Here is a 15,001-nt window from a genome sequence, read left to right as displayed (position 1 = left end):
GTACTCGAGCAAAGTCTGCATGAGACATGAAGAGTGCCTCGATGTCTGAAAAGCATCACGAGGAGGCAGGAACCCAGCCACTGAATATCACCTCTGTGATAAGAAGAAAAGCAAGCCAATAAAACACATCTCAGCAGCACCCTTTGATGAGAACTACAAAAAAAATCTACAGGGCTCTGGCTGCCTGCCTGACTTTTTTTTTCCCCCTCTGTCAGTGTATAAATAACACTTGCATATTGGAAGCCGCATGAATAGCATATGCCTTGTGGTTTTGAAAACCTGAGCTGAACTGTGCAAGATTATGAGCAGTTTCTTTAATCTCATCTAGCCTTCCCTCTGTCACAGTCTAACACGGTTTGCTCTCTGCCCAGAGGACACAAACTCTATTCTCTTGTGAAAATAAGGTGACGAATAGGACACCTCTGTCTCAGAAAAAGAAACCTATAAATATTACAGTGTGGCATTAATTTTAGAGTTCTGTGGGACTTAGTCTAAACCATTCCTACAGGGGATTCTCCAAAGAATCGAGAGAAATGGAAGAATTCAGGACCCATAGAAATGTGGAAGGGAAGAGTTTGAGCACCACATGATGGGAGGAAGATGGGACTTTCCCCTCTGGAGAAGTCTGCAGGTTAACATCTATCTGCTCAGTGAAGAGAAACCAATGCACAGAAACCATTATTGTACAAAATTATGAGCTGAAATGGTACTTGATTAATTTTTTCTAGCTAACTAATCACAATGAACTGCACTATCTGCTTGAGATTGACTGCAGTAGCTGTGCATTGTACCTCTGAAAAAAAAAAAAGCAATCTGAATTGTAATTGTAGCAGATATCCTACATGAAAAAAAACTAGTGTCACAAGCAAAGTTTTTTTGTGGAATATTTGTTTCTGCTTTTATTTTGCACCGTTTCCCTAGTTCCTGCCAGAATCTTTTCCTGATATGAAATGTTAGGCTGATTATGTTTTGACTTAGCAAGGTTATTTCTCCAAGAAACTTGTTTTCAAGAAATGCATGTAGATACATTTTCATTAAAAATCAAATTATTATAAGTCACGAACAGTTTATTACTTGTTTCTTGGTGCAAGACAATTAAAAGATAGACTTTGTGATTTTTATTCCCAATGCAAAAATGACATCTAACAATTCACATCACAGCTGAACACAATGAAACACTGAACTCCATTCTCCTGGGCTGTAGACTTCAACAGTAACATTATCCAGGTTACTTTGGGATTTGGTTGCAAGTTAGAAGAGATTTACAGGACTGAGCTTAATTAACAGAGCAGTTTGTCCCACTAAACAGACATGAAAGCCTCCTCTAGCAAGCTTAGAAACTACCATCGCCTAACAGATTTAAATTAAGACGACACGCAGCATTACTGTCTTTTCTCTTTTAGGCCAAATCTAAACCTCCCCCACCCCACAAAAAAGTGATGGTGGTTTTCCCTTTTTCCCCCTTGTTAATTTTCCCCTTTCCAAGTATCATTTGAAAAGTGGGTACCACAGAATATTAGAAAATTAGGAGTTAAAACTGCTGCTCCCATTTTCCTCATTTAAGAAACTCGGATCAACAGCCATTGTAGGAGTCATTCCAGGCTCAGTCGCACCTCACTGAAAATAAGGGGCTCTTTCCTACTGGCACCAATTGGACAAGCAGCAATTTTTTTTAATATCACTCTGTGCCAAATTACTACAAGTGATCTAAACAAGTTACCCATTATTTAGCAAAATTAGCACATAAATAAGGACCATTTTTTTGGCTTTTGTAACTAGCCACACTTGTCAGTTACAGATGACCAGCCTGATGCTATGAGCTCACTACTTTAATTAAAATCTCTATGTGATCTTGATTAAATAAAGATGGTGACAGACTGGCCTTGTACACATGTAATTGTAACCAACTGTATCTTAAGCCCTGTTTGATCCAGACAGTATTTTATATTGCAAGTTTTGTCTAGGCTGTTGCTGCCTTTCAGCCTTTCTCCCTCCTCCTCCTCCAGACGCAGAGGAGAAAGCCACCAGCTCCCCAGGAACGAGGACATCAGGAACTGGACTGCTGCAGCTGGAACAGTATCTCGCCTGAATCCCAGACTCGGGAAGGGCACAGAAAAATGGGATTCCTGGGTGCCCCCTTTTCAAGGAAACAAAAGACCTATGTAGTACAAGCTCAAAAAGGGGTTACTGAACACGAGTAGATTTACTGTACGTGCAAAGGAGGTCCAGCTGTGCAGACATGAAGGGAATTTGGGGTGTGCCTTTCTCCTCCTATTAGAAAATACAGTCACGGTCTACAGCAGAACAGGCTGAACACTGTTAGGGCTGTACAACGACAGAAAGTTTTGTAGTGCAAAGAGCATGAGAACAGTACCAAAAAAGACCAAACAGAATCACAGAGTATCTCAAGTTGGAAGAGACCATAAGGACGATCGAGTTCAACTCATCCAAGTCCCTGCTCCTCACAGGAGCTGTAGGACTAAGAGCATCGTCCAGACACTCCTTGAACCCCGACAGGTTTGGGGCCAGGAATACTATACTTTCCAGCTGCTGTGGAAAACACATGTATACTCTTTGGCAACCGCTCCTGAGTGTTTCTACTCCACTACTAGAATATTTCTCTATGTGATTCTCGAAGCATGGCAGTTCTAAGCAATTGTTAGACCATGGAATAAAAATGGGCTCCACGCATCCTTCAGATGCAACTGGGAAGACTGAAACATGAGAGAGAAATCCCCATCACCCATTTTCACTGTCTCCCATGAAATAATCCATAAGAAAAAGGAATTATAAAAAATGTAATGTTAAAACACCTGGATAAACCTCTTAAGCAACAGACTTTATATAATAAAGCTTTTTTTTTTTTTTAAATTCCTCCCTTGTTCATGATAAGATCATCTGACAAAATGCACAACCAAGAAGGCCATGAGCTCTCCTTTGCATTTGTTGGCCTATGGATGGTGTTAGACCAAAAAAAACCCCTAACGTTACAAAACACTGGTATATCGCAAAGTTCAACAATTCTGTTTCAGAAATGTTAACCTCTACCTTTGTTTGGAATGTTCATGCCAACACATAAAATTCCTAACGTGACTCCCTCAAGCACTGAAATAAGCTCTCAATTTAGGACTGAGAAAAAACAGAAAACAAAACCAGAAAGGACCCAGCAAAGGCTGACGCGTCTCTTACATAGAGGAGGAAAGCAGGCTTGCATATGCCTGGGCCACCCAGTGATAACCCTGTAAGTCCTTCCCAAACCTCAGCCGCGTGTGCCCCGCACCCAGCCAGGCCCTCAGAGCCGCACGCAGCCAGCCTCGCTCTGCATTCTCACACACATGCCACATACAGCGTGGGTTCTAAATGGAAGATTAGAAGAGACATGGCGGGCTTTTTTTACTCTTTGGGGACTGAAGAGGTGGGAATAGGAGCTGGTATCAAAAGACATTTGCCTGACAAGCAGGATCTGTGTTTGCAAAATGACACCGCTCATTCCCCTACTAATGGGAATTTTAAGCTTTTCTCACAGCATCCTAAACGAGCAGCTGTGGACTGTGCTTGCCAAATGGATAAGGATGGGACTGGAAGCAAGGAAAACAAATTTTAAGCTTCTCAGAACTTCTTTTTTTAAGCAAAAAATCCAGAACAAAACATATTTGTACAGTTTTCTACACAACAGCCACAGACTATCACAATTTAAAAGCTACTGAAAACATAGGTACTTAAATGTGCATCTAAGAAGGCAAACAGCTGTTTTAAGAAAAAATGGAATCATGTTAAAACACCCTTGTGTTTTTTTGCCCTTCCACCCTTTAAGCAGAATTTGTCACCTTTACACAACTGTTTTGCACTCTTTATTGCTGGCTATTAGAGATTCACTTAACTGTCTGAGCAGCATCCATGCGTACCCCTTCCAGTTTTACAACACAGCAATAAGCAGCCTGAGCTCTGCATGACAGTATTTATACCAACACTGCTTACTAGCACACTTCCTACTGCTATAATAAATGCAGCAGTTGAATTTTGTTTTCCAGTGATTGTCTGAACTTCCAGTTCCATCTATTCCACAAAGAAATGGCAGGAGGATTTTGTAATATTTAGCATAAGACTCTTTCACTGTGCTGACGTAATTTTTTGTCTAGATCTAGACGTTCAGATCTGTCCCACAGTAATGTAACAGGCTGACAGCAGTGGCACGTCAACCATGTCGGAAGAGTGTGCCAGAGGCATTAATAAACTGATTCATTAATTCAGCTGGTAGGTAATTGCACCGGAGAGCGATACAGTCTGTCTACTCCCAAAGTGCCCTGAACCAATTCTGAAATAAACAATTTTGAATATTTAATTGAAGTTAAAATCCAGGAAAGTAAGAGTAGAGGAGGATTTAGGATTTCTACAGCCTATAAACGAGGGGCAATGGTTTCACAGATTTATATGTTTTACAGGCCTTTACTGTTGGTTTTGCATCCCACTACGAAAGAGAGAAGTCCCAGCAGGTTTACACAGCAAAGTTCAACCTCATACTCTGCGAGCATTCCCATACTATGTGACAGCCCTGTGGATATGCAGGTCTCTTCTTGCCCGTGTTGAGATCAACGCTGCAATCATCCTCACGAACCACCAGCCACAGGATGCTTATGTGCTTAGCAATGAGAGACTGACAGACAAAAATGGAAATGTACCCTTTCAGCTTGTGGCAGGTTGGTTATTTAGCTAAAGAGCCAGGACATTAGAGCAGTAAGTGGGGGGCTGCATTTAGACTGTGCTGTATTATTCCTGGATTAGTGAACTTAACGTCAGTACTCTTCATCTCATGCTTCTTCCAAACACAGAATTTACAAACACAGAGATAAGTAACTTTAGTACTCTGTGACACAGATTACTCATTTGCCACAGCATGTCATGCACTTTTTTCTTTTTGCTTTTCCCTTAAGAGCTAATGCCTCTGTCTACCAGGGACTCACTACACATTTCATCTGCAAGAAGTGGGGGAGAAAATAAAAATGATCCAGAAAGATGTGAAACACAATTCAAAAAAAAAGTGGTCAAAGGATCAGCACAACAGCAACGAAAAACAAGAAATGAGCAGATCTCAGGGGACAGCAACTAATATCACCAAAGAAAGCCAATGGAGCAAGAGACCCAATATCTGGCAGGATGCTCACCTTCTGACATTCCCATAAACCCCAAATTCAAAGACTACTGAGTATTCCCTTTACATCTCACACAGTGTAGGTGTAGCACTTCTATACGAAGGGAAAGCTTGCTGCAGCCTGATGAAAATGAAGAATACCTACTCTCTACTGATAACTGTGAATGTAACAAAGGTAACATGAAGGGGATGTTATCACTTCAGGTAGTCAGGATCATTGCACAACAAAAAACAAGTCTCAGTTCTTTGTGAATAATTGGGACAGTCATAAGATAAGAGACACCTGAATAATCCCCTTTAGGCCTTCGGAGAACAAGTATGCAAACTACAGAGATAAGGAGGCTGCAAGATGATCTCAAGACCCCCCAACGATGGAAGGACATTAACACCTACCAATGAGTTCTCAGAAAAACCATTACTATGATAAGCATTTCTTGGAAATGTAATTAAGATGTATGTTAACATAGCATAAAAACCCAGTAACTGTGTCTCTTTGGTGCACACGTTTGGAGGAGAGATCCCCTGTGTGCCCGGCACTGTAATAAAGAATACCTGCTTAATAGTCTTCCGACTATTGAGTCTTCAATTCCGGCTTTTCACTGCATCACTATGTATTTTCCCCTTAAGAAGCAGTGGAAATGCTCCTTGGTGATTTCAATGCACATGTTCTAAATTATGCAACTGGGCTGCCTAGGTTTAAAGAGAAGAACACAGCAATGCTTGCAGGAGTTACTCTAAAGCAGTAGAAAACCTCTTACCCATTTCCTGAAAGCACTGCAGTCACCATGCAAGACAGCCAGAACAAACCCTGGCTGAACAAAGTTCGTCTGTCTTAGTGTCCTCTTATTAAACAAAAATTTACAAAGTTGCCCAGAGACCAGAAAGAGTTGGTGCAGGCCCACTGCCTCCTACCAACTCTTCTAATTGTGTTAGGGGTTAAAGGAGAGGGGCACCAGATACCAAGCGGGAATTACAGTAGCATTCTATCTCATTAGCATTTCACACTATTTGTGTCTCAGAAGCTTAACCTGAATCCCACCAGAGCCTCAGAGGACGCTTTCATTCGCTAATAAAGAAGAAAATAGCATCGGATTAGTTGAACAGTATCTCATTTCCCAGCGTAAATTAAGTGAATTAGATGGAAGACTCTGTGCTCTAATTGTAAAGCTTATTACAAGAACTCACATAGATTAGAACGGAATGCTTCTCTTTGAATCACCATTTGTACCGCAAAAGAGGAAAAAAAGAGGTGACTATAGACTCTCCCATGGCTCCCTAATGGCTCAGTATTGATATTAGGCATCTCCAGTATGGCAGCAACAAAACTCACTGCCAAGTCCTGTGCAGGGAGAGTGTCAGCAGTCAACCCTCCTTCCCATGGGTGGAAGTGCTGGGAGTGCTACCCTACAGAGCACACAGGCAGCCCCTCTAGGTAACCTGCAACAACGACAAGCTCCCCAGGGTTCGGAATCATGGACAATTAACTCTCCTTTTTAGAGTGCATGTAATTTACTGAGCTTTTCAACTGCAAAATAGCTAGAAAATGACATCATGAACAAAAGCAGTAGTACACTTCTTGTTGCTTACAAAATGACATCGCTATGGAATGTCATTCTGTTTACAGACCTCTTTCATGAACCATGAGAGGCCCAACACAAAGACTTTGTGCATTAAGAAGTTAGGCATCCACAAGACAATTACAAATACACCGCTTTTTACTACGTAGCTTTGATGCCTTCAAGGCTGTACTGGTGATCGCAGGTTCCCTTCATAGTCAATGGAGAGAAATGGACAACTTCAGAGAATGTACAACTCATCTTAAGGTACATATCTAAGACAGATAAAATTAACTGCTCCCTGATCACTCCCTCTTTTGACTGGTATTAAAATTTAGGTGAGAGGCATTTTACCTCCTTACTGTTCTTTTCTCAATGCCTGACCCTCACTGCAGAACACGGTGAGGTATCAGACCAGTTAGTCTATTAAGGGGGAAACCACAAAGCAAGCTGTGCAAAGAACTGCTCTGCAAGAAATAATACTGAGCACCTGTATGCTCATTGAATGCTCTCTGAATGCCCTTATTCAGGGCAGCAGAACTCAGGTGCTGCAGTCTAAAATCATCCCATGAAGACAAATGGCTATGCTTTTCTCTGGAAAAGACGAGCACAACTCACTTTCCTTTTATATATGCAGCCAGAGCATGCACTGGTGACAGCGATGCCCTTTGATTTAATAATTCAATACTTAAAGTGCTTGTCAAAGAAAGAATTTCATTCTCTTTCTAATATTGTTCTGAGACTGGAGCATCTTAGCCCCATCTGCTGAGATTGTGTCACACACAGCAAAAAGGTTCAGTTATCATTTGAGCAAAAAACCCAGTAAAAATAAAGACGACCATGACTTTCTCTAACCAGCATCTAACTGCTCCATTTTGCTCCTCCAGGAGCATGTCCAGTGTGCTTGAACCAAGTCCTGTTCTCCATACTCATCCTTGATGTATTTTCCTCACACAATTGGCAGTTTTAATTTGTTTTACTTTCCCTGTTTCTCAGAGTTCGCCCTTGATGACAGGTGCATCAGACATGCATGGGCTAACATTCCATATTAGTCTTGAAATGACCTATGAAGAAAAACCAATGCAGGGTTTCACATAAGACATCCGTGTGAATACAGTAATCACAAAAGTATCACAAAGTATGAGCAGTCAGCATCAGAGCTCCTTCAACAAGGGAGCTGAAAACACTGGCCCTTCCCAGAAACTCTGGTGAAAACATACTGACTTCTCCACTAGGAACTGCTGCGACTGTGCGGGTACCAACAGCCATCCAGTGCAGGTTGCTCCTGAACCTGTGTCTGAGTTCTCTCTTTGCCCTGTGTGAGCAACCCCAGGGTTACTACAATCTGTGCATCTTTACAATCCACATCGCTTCCCTTAACAGCCAATTCCTTAACACTACAATTTGAAACATCAGTCTGTCGGAGGCTCTTCTTTCTCACGGCTCCACCAAGATTGTACAGAAATATGGAAAACTACACCCACATTCTCTCAAAAAGCAGGTCCTCTCCACCAGTCGGTAGTCAGGGCCAGTGTTAGTGCTCTCTCGTGTTTCTAACTCCATGGACTATTTAGGCTCATGTATCATGTGTTATTAAATCTGTATCAGCTTTCTGCACGAACAAGCTGCTAATCTCCCATAGGGACTAGAAAAGTAAACCTCAACAAGCACCAAAAAAAGTAGAAAGACAGGAATAAACACACAAACCATGAAACATGTAATTTCAGGTCAACTCAAGTTCAAGCAGCTTCATCAGTTGCTATGCTACCAGCTTATGATGGTGGGAAAAGATGAAGGCAACAAGATTTTATAGCTTCATCTATAGAAGCTATTTCGCAACTTTTGCTTTCTGGCACAGCTCTGTCTGCAGAATGAAGGATCGTTAGTCTCTAAGCTGCTGAAATGGCAAGTGACTGGAGGTATTGACTACTATGAAGCTGCATGGAATAGTTTGTCTGGATTGATTAAGTAGCTTAATCCATAGCAAACTGCTTGGTTTGCAGGAAAAGCCCGAGGCAGGATTCTTCGTTCACTTAAGGCAAAGCAGGGAATTAAACATCCCACTGCCCTTTACCACTCTGCCCACCACCTAAAGATGTGCAGAACAGACATGGAATAGTCAGGAGAACCGAGGCAATAGCCAGGCTAGACCTTAAACATGACAGACCACCACGGCGGAGACCTGTAGACTCAACTACAGGCATTCTGCTGTTGCACCGTTGTCGCTGATCTCTGTTCTTGTGAATAGATTAAGCACTCCAGAGATGGGCCAGCTTAAAGAGTGAGGACACTGGTGTGTGCACACACATGCAGTGCATTACAAGGAACTGCTCACAGTTAATCCTCACAACATATTGGTGAAGCAAGTATGAGGATGTTGTTTTATAACCAGAAAAAACGATTAATGGATGGCTGTAGGGCCAGAGACCAAATGTAGTCTTGTGTTCCAGCTTACAGACTTTATGACCCCCTACAAAGAAGCATATGTCAGGCTTGACAAACAAATTCTGGCTCTTTCAACCCATAAAGCAAAATGTTCTCATTTCAGCATTTATTTTCCCCTGACAGATCTATGAAAAACACTAATCCCAACTGACCATGAGAAGGCAAGTCAAATCTGACATGGCCGCTAAAGAGCTGATGCTGCAACAGTACGTAGCAAACATGCCACCAGGGATCTCAGGGAGCCACACCACTAAAGCAGCACCCCACAAACTCTTCATCCAACATACCTGTGTCCCATGAAGCAGCATCAAGTGGCCATCAGATTGGATGGCCACCCGAGCACAGGTTTTTTTGATATTAATATGAGCAAGAAAACAGTTCAGATCTCAGTAATCATACGAACCTTGAACGAACCGGAACTGATTCATTTGAAAAGGAACTTTGCCAAGTGTTCATCTCAGGAAATCACTCCTCTTGTCTTAACTGACTGACATGACATACTTGGGCAGACTGTGAGGAACATGGTTAGCACAAGGGAAGAGCAAGCTTTGCTCTTACCACAGCTATGCTTCACACAAATTCAAAATTTTTCTGTTTCTGTCTTTAGGATTAAGCATAGAAGTACACCCTAGGAAACCTAAAGAAACTATTTGAACAGCTGGATACCAATGATATTTAAATATTACAAGGAGCAACTAAGGCGACTAGGTTTGTTCAGCTTGAAGAAGAGAAGGCTGAGGGGTGCCCTCATCACAGTCTACAGCTTCCTCACGAGAAGCAAAGCATGAGGGAGAGCTGCTGATCTCCTCTCTCTGGTGACCAGCAACAGGACACAAGGAAAGGGAATGCAGCTGCGTCAGGGGACATTCAGAAGGGACACGAGGAAAAGGCTCTTCACAGAGAGGGTGGCCCGGTCCCTGGAAAAGGCTCCCTAAGGAAGTGATCAGGGCACCCGGCCTGTCAGAGCTCATGGAGCATCTGGACAATGTTCTTAGTCAGATGGTTTAGTTCTAGGTAGTCCTGCGAGGAGCAGGGAGTCGGACTCGATGATCCTCATGGGTTCCTTTCAGCTGGAGATATGCTATGATTCTATGATTCCTTATGCAGACTCCAAAACATTCACAGTAATAATACCTACATAAACTGTCCTATGGTTTACACCTAATGTAGCACTTTTCATCCCAGAAATTCAACACAGATTAATTACCCTTCCACTTTTACTGACAATAAATACACAACAAAGAGTGAAAAAGAGCCAACTTGTTGCCAATAACTTTCCTGCTGCCACTAAGACCACACTGCCTATACAGCTATGTGAGCTGTATCTAATCATTTATTAAAATGTCAGTATGGCAAGAAATCTTTGCTTCAGGTAGCAAAAAGAATCATATTCTCTTGTAAGATATACATTAGGAAGAACAGCTTGAAGTTCCATGGCAATTTTGAGAACTTAAAGGGATCTCTTCCACCCTTAAGTCATATACCAGTCTCTCCAGCTAGTGTAAAGCATGCACAAAAGCAGAAAGTCTGCCTGCTACAGAGACATACTCCCAAAACTGAATGTTTACATTAATACTTATGTATTCCAACTACTTTTTTCCTGAAAGAACAAACTTCCTACTTCTGAACACAACCAAAAGAATACCTGAGAGTGAATTCTATTAACCCTAAATATGCCCCAACAAGATGAGGAATCTTTTTTAAAACTACTTTTTCTGCTTATTCCGTTTTACCTTAAGTTGAACAGGGATTTGGACTGTGATCTTCACTCTACTAAAAATGTTACTGTTCAAAAGTAGCTGACATTACCTAGATATACCTAAAAGCCTTGCTACTTTAGAGACAATACAAACTACAGTCTATTTGTTTTCTTTCTTCTCTCTCCTTTTTCTTCTTCAATTAATCGTATTCACAGAAAAAAAATCTTGAAGGATGGCTTGGTTTGGAACATGGGATCTATGTACTTTGAACCCATACACTAAGTGTACAGTTTTAATGGCGCTCTACACTTGCAGACAGTTGAGAAATCATGCCTGTTGGCATCACGAACATCATGTCTGATAAACCCCACTTTATTTCAAGAGTCTTCACCCTGTATCACAACCTTCACTGGGAAACAGCATAATAGACATTTCAAAATCTCTTCTGTGTATGAAAGAACCTGTTTTGTAGCCATTAATGACAAGAGATTGAAGGCCTGAGACAGCAATTTGCAGTGGTGAACAATGAATGACATTTCTACTCGTCACTTCTTAGCGCTACCAACTGAGTGAGCAGCCAATAGCAGAGAAATTACAGGGGATGCGAAGCGAGAGCTGGTAATTTCCCAGCTGCAGCACAATGGAAAAAAATGTCCAAGCACAAGAAGCAATTGCCTAACCAAGAGGCCAGATCACTCCAATAAATCTAACAGTCCAACTAAGGAAAAGCAAAAAGGGTATTTCCCTAGACTTAAAGGCTACCAGAGATCCAGGATGCTACAGTTTTGCTCTTTTTTTCATAAATCTCCCAACATTCCCAAGAATGTCTGCAGTTAGTCAAGGAATTCTTTTGTTATGTACATACTCCTTGCTTGCTGTTGTTTTGCCCCTGAGATTGTTAATAAAAATGAGATCTCCTACCACCAGACAAATCTGGGAGCCTATTTAGGCTTTAGAAGAGCTGCAGTATGGCCTATAGAGTTTACCATGTAGAAGTGACGTGGTTTTAATGTGTCCTGCGCCTGAAAACCCATGTTAAGTCAACGTTAAGGACAACCTGCATCCTGCACAGACAGGATCCTGCACTTGAGGTTATGCAATAGAAATCTGCTCATCTAAAGAAGCTATGTCTGATTCCCACTATACCAAGTTACATGGATATCTACCAAGATCTCAAATCAACTTCCTTCACTGAAGAGCCTTATTATAAAAATGCATGTTCCAATGGTAGAAATAGTAGGTTAAAAGATTTTAGATATTTAGATTGCCACAAATTTTCCTAAACCAGAATCTGCAGATGTCCAAGCATTAACTGCATATATGAGTAAATTACTAGTACTTTCTTCATCGAAGACTTTCTGTCCAGAGTTTTCTGCTCACAGTATATTATTACTCCCCCAGCCAATGCAAATTGAACTTCGTCTTTCCTCAGAAGGTTCAGATTCAATTTGGATTTACTGATTTAATCAGCTGAGAGCTTCCTACATAGTCTAGTCCCCTAAAGGTATACATTTACTAAGTTCCTGAGATTCAGTGCATGATGCAAAGGCTAAAAACAGGAAAAAGAGGATGGGAAATCTACTAAGACACAGAAGAAGCTCTTTCTTTTTTTTTTTAATAACAGTATGAAGAATGGTACAAAGGACTGAGATCATAATGCCTGGTCACCCTTTCAGGATGATGCATGGTGGTATCCAAGCTTTGATATACAATCTGTCCATTTCTAATCCCAGTATTCCCTAAGTGTGGCTACCAAACAGGTCAAGAATCATCAGCAATTCACCGATGCTTTCCGGCTGAAACAAGATCACCAGACTATCTAAACAAAGTCAAATCTGATTAAGCACTACACTACTCCGGAGCGGGGTTTGAGATCACTCCTGACTGAGAGAAGTGGATTATATGTGTTTATATAAGTACATACATGCAGTATTTGTATTGCCGCGATGCCTCCAACATGGTGGTGACAGGCACTGTGCAGTGTACAAACAGCCTCTACACCTGACAGCTTGCAAGTCAGCACACACGGACAGAACGGAACAAAACAGCGATGATTCTCAGCCAGCAAGACAGGCTGCAGTCTTTATGCACTATCAGCCTGTTACCAAGTACTTTGTAGTCATAACAACAAAATTGAGAGATGTCTATTACCATAATAGCGAGCACATAATTAGCAGCAGCCTGAACAACATGTCATCCTCTAAGACTGAAGAATCAGCAACTGAAATGCAAAATGACCATCATACAATTAGGTACAAAAAGTTTTCTTCCTACATTAGAGTTACAAATTATGACTTGCAAAACTATTTTTCTCCTTTGTAAGGAATGTTTGTCGCTTTGTACGAGGACTCTTCTTCTCAAGTCAGCAGAGAAGTCATTATGTTAGATTCTATTATGCTATGATTTGAAGCATTGACGGATAAACAAGTTGAGCAAGGAAATGCCACAGAGTTTGGAAATCTAAGTTTTGAACTGTAGAGCTGCATCTTTCACACTGAAGCAAAATATCAAAAGCTGATTATCCGAGTATTTGCTACATGCATAAAATGGAGTTAGGACACATAAGGGTTTGTTTTCCCATTACTTCGCAAATGTGAAATTCCTGCTGATGCAGAGCAACGGAAAATTTTAAGCAGAGAAGCCACTGTATAAGTTGTCATACGTATCATCACAAACCTCTGTGCTAAAAAAGTTAGTGACTTTATTGCTACACAATTATAAAGCATGAGGTCAAAATTCACCTTTCATACTGTCCGTAATTCCTGTCAGGTACCTGGGGAAACTTTCCATTTCTAACACATCTCAACATCAAACAGTATGGCAGTGTTCCACTGAAACACAGAAACTGTAAAGAAGAATAGCAACAGAAAACATCTAGAAAAAGTGTCTTGCACAATTGTCTAAAAGGACCTGACCATGCATAGTAAAGTGTTCAGTCTCTCAATATTTTTCCAATTTGTTTTCTTTCTTTACAAGCAGAAACCTACACTGTCCAAATAAACTCCAGTTAATACCTGATGAGATCTTTCTTCAGTGACACAGAATGCCATTTATTACTTGAACTTGTAAATTTACATTCCTTCCTTGCAGCTCAAACAAAAATCACCCGGAGTCATACAATCACAGAATGGTTTGGGTTGGAAGTGACGCTAAACCTCATCTTGTTTCAACCCCCCTGCCATGCGCAGGGACACCTTCCACCAGACCAGGTTGCTCAGAGCTCCATCCAGCCTGGCCTTGAACACTCAGTGAATTCACTAAGTGAATTTTTAGACATAATCATGACCTTCAGAACAGGTAGAGAATAATATTATAGGTCAAATCTTACCCACAATACTTGCACCAGAGAAGTCTACTGCTTTGTAAGGCTATTTAAACCAAATTTGTTTTGCTTCACTCAGAGTTCCTCTTTCCAAGGTATCCTTAAAATCAGTAGAACATCTCCTTGAGGACAGGCAGATACAGATTATGGTGTAATACTTGGCTTTAATGAATAGCGTCTGATCATTTCACTATCATTTGTTAACCATTCATCAGCTTAGCTCCTTGGAGATTTGCTTAATTATTTAAGAAATACAAAGATTATTTGGCTCTGTGCCTAATTCTTCTCTAGTTTATGCTGGTACAAATCCAAAATAAATGGTGCTACCACTGTGATGCAAATAAGACAAGTTTCTGCTCTTTTGTCCCCCAGTAATCTGAAATGTTGATTTCTTATCCTTCACAGGCAAGCTGATAAGAACCAGCACCAGAGGGAACTATTTTCTAACAGAATCTGCACTGTGCCTCCTCTGAACCCATTTGCTGCTTAGTAGGGCCCTGGCACAGCTCCACAGTCCAATGAACATGATTAAAACTGACTTGATGAATTTCGTCTATTGAACAGGTGGCTATAGCCAGTCTGGAGGGAGAGGAAAAACACTATCTGCTAGGTAGAAATATTGTATGCTTTCTAGAATTGTTTACACAACGATAGGTCTATAGACCTGAGCACAGGCAAATTTCGAGCATCCTACTTCCATTAACTGATGGCTGTCACAAACTCCGCAATGACCAGGAGCAACAAGCGGGAGCAAGGGAAAGGAAACCGCTGCATGGCTGCCTGTCCTTTTCACCGCAACATGAATATTTGATTAGACCCTGGGGTATTG

At 41.2% G+C, this 15,001-nt stretch overlaps 1 protein-coding gene across 8 annotated transcripts in view; it reads right to left on the bottom strand.

The window, feature by feature from the left end:
* Window positions 1–15,001, bottom strand: part of PTPRT (protein tyrosine phosphatase receptor type T) — a 475,971-nt gene that overhangs the window by 237,740 nt on the left and 223,230 nt on the right. The gene's annotated exons all lie outside the window — the stretch shown is intronic.

Source organism: Opisthocomus hoazin, chromosome 18, assembly GCF_030867145.1.
Source record: "Opisthocomus hoazin isolate bOpiHoa1 chromosome 18, bOpiHoa1.hap1, whole genome shotgun sequence".
Taxonomy (NCBI): Eukaryota; Metazoa; Chordata; class Aves; order Opisthocomiformes; family Opisthocomidae; genus Opisthocomus; species Opisthocomus hoazin.
The sequence above is the reverse complement of the archived record's forward strand: the minus strand, read 5'-3'. Positions and strand labels throughout refer to the sequence as shown.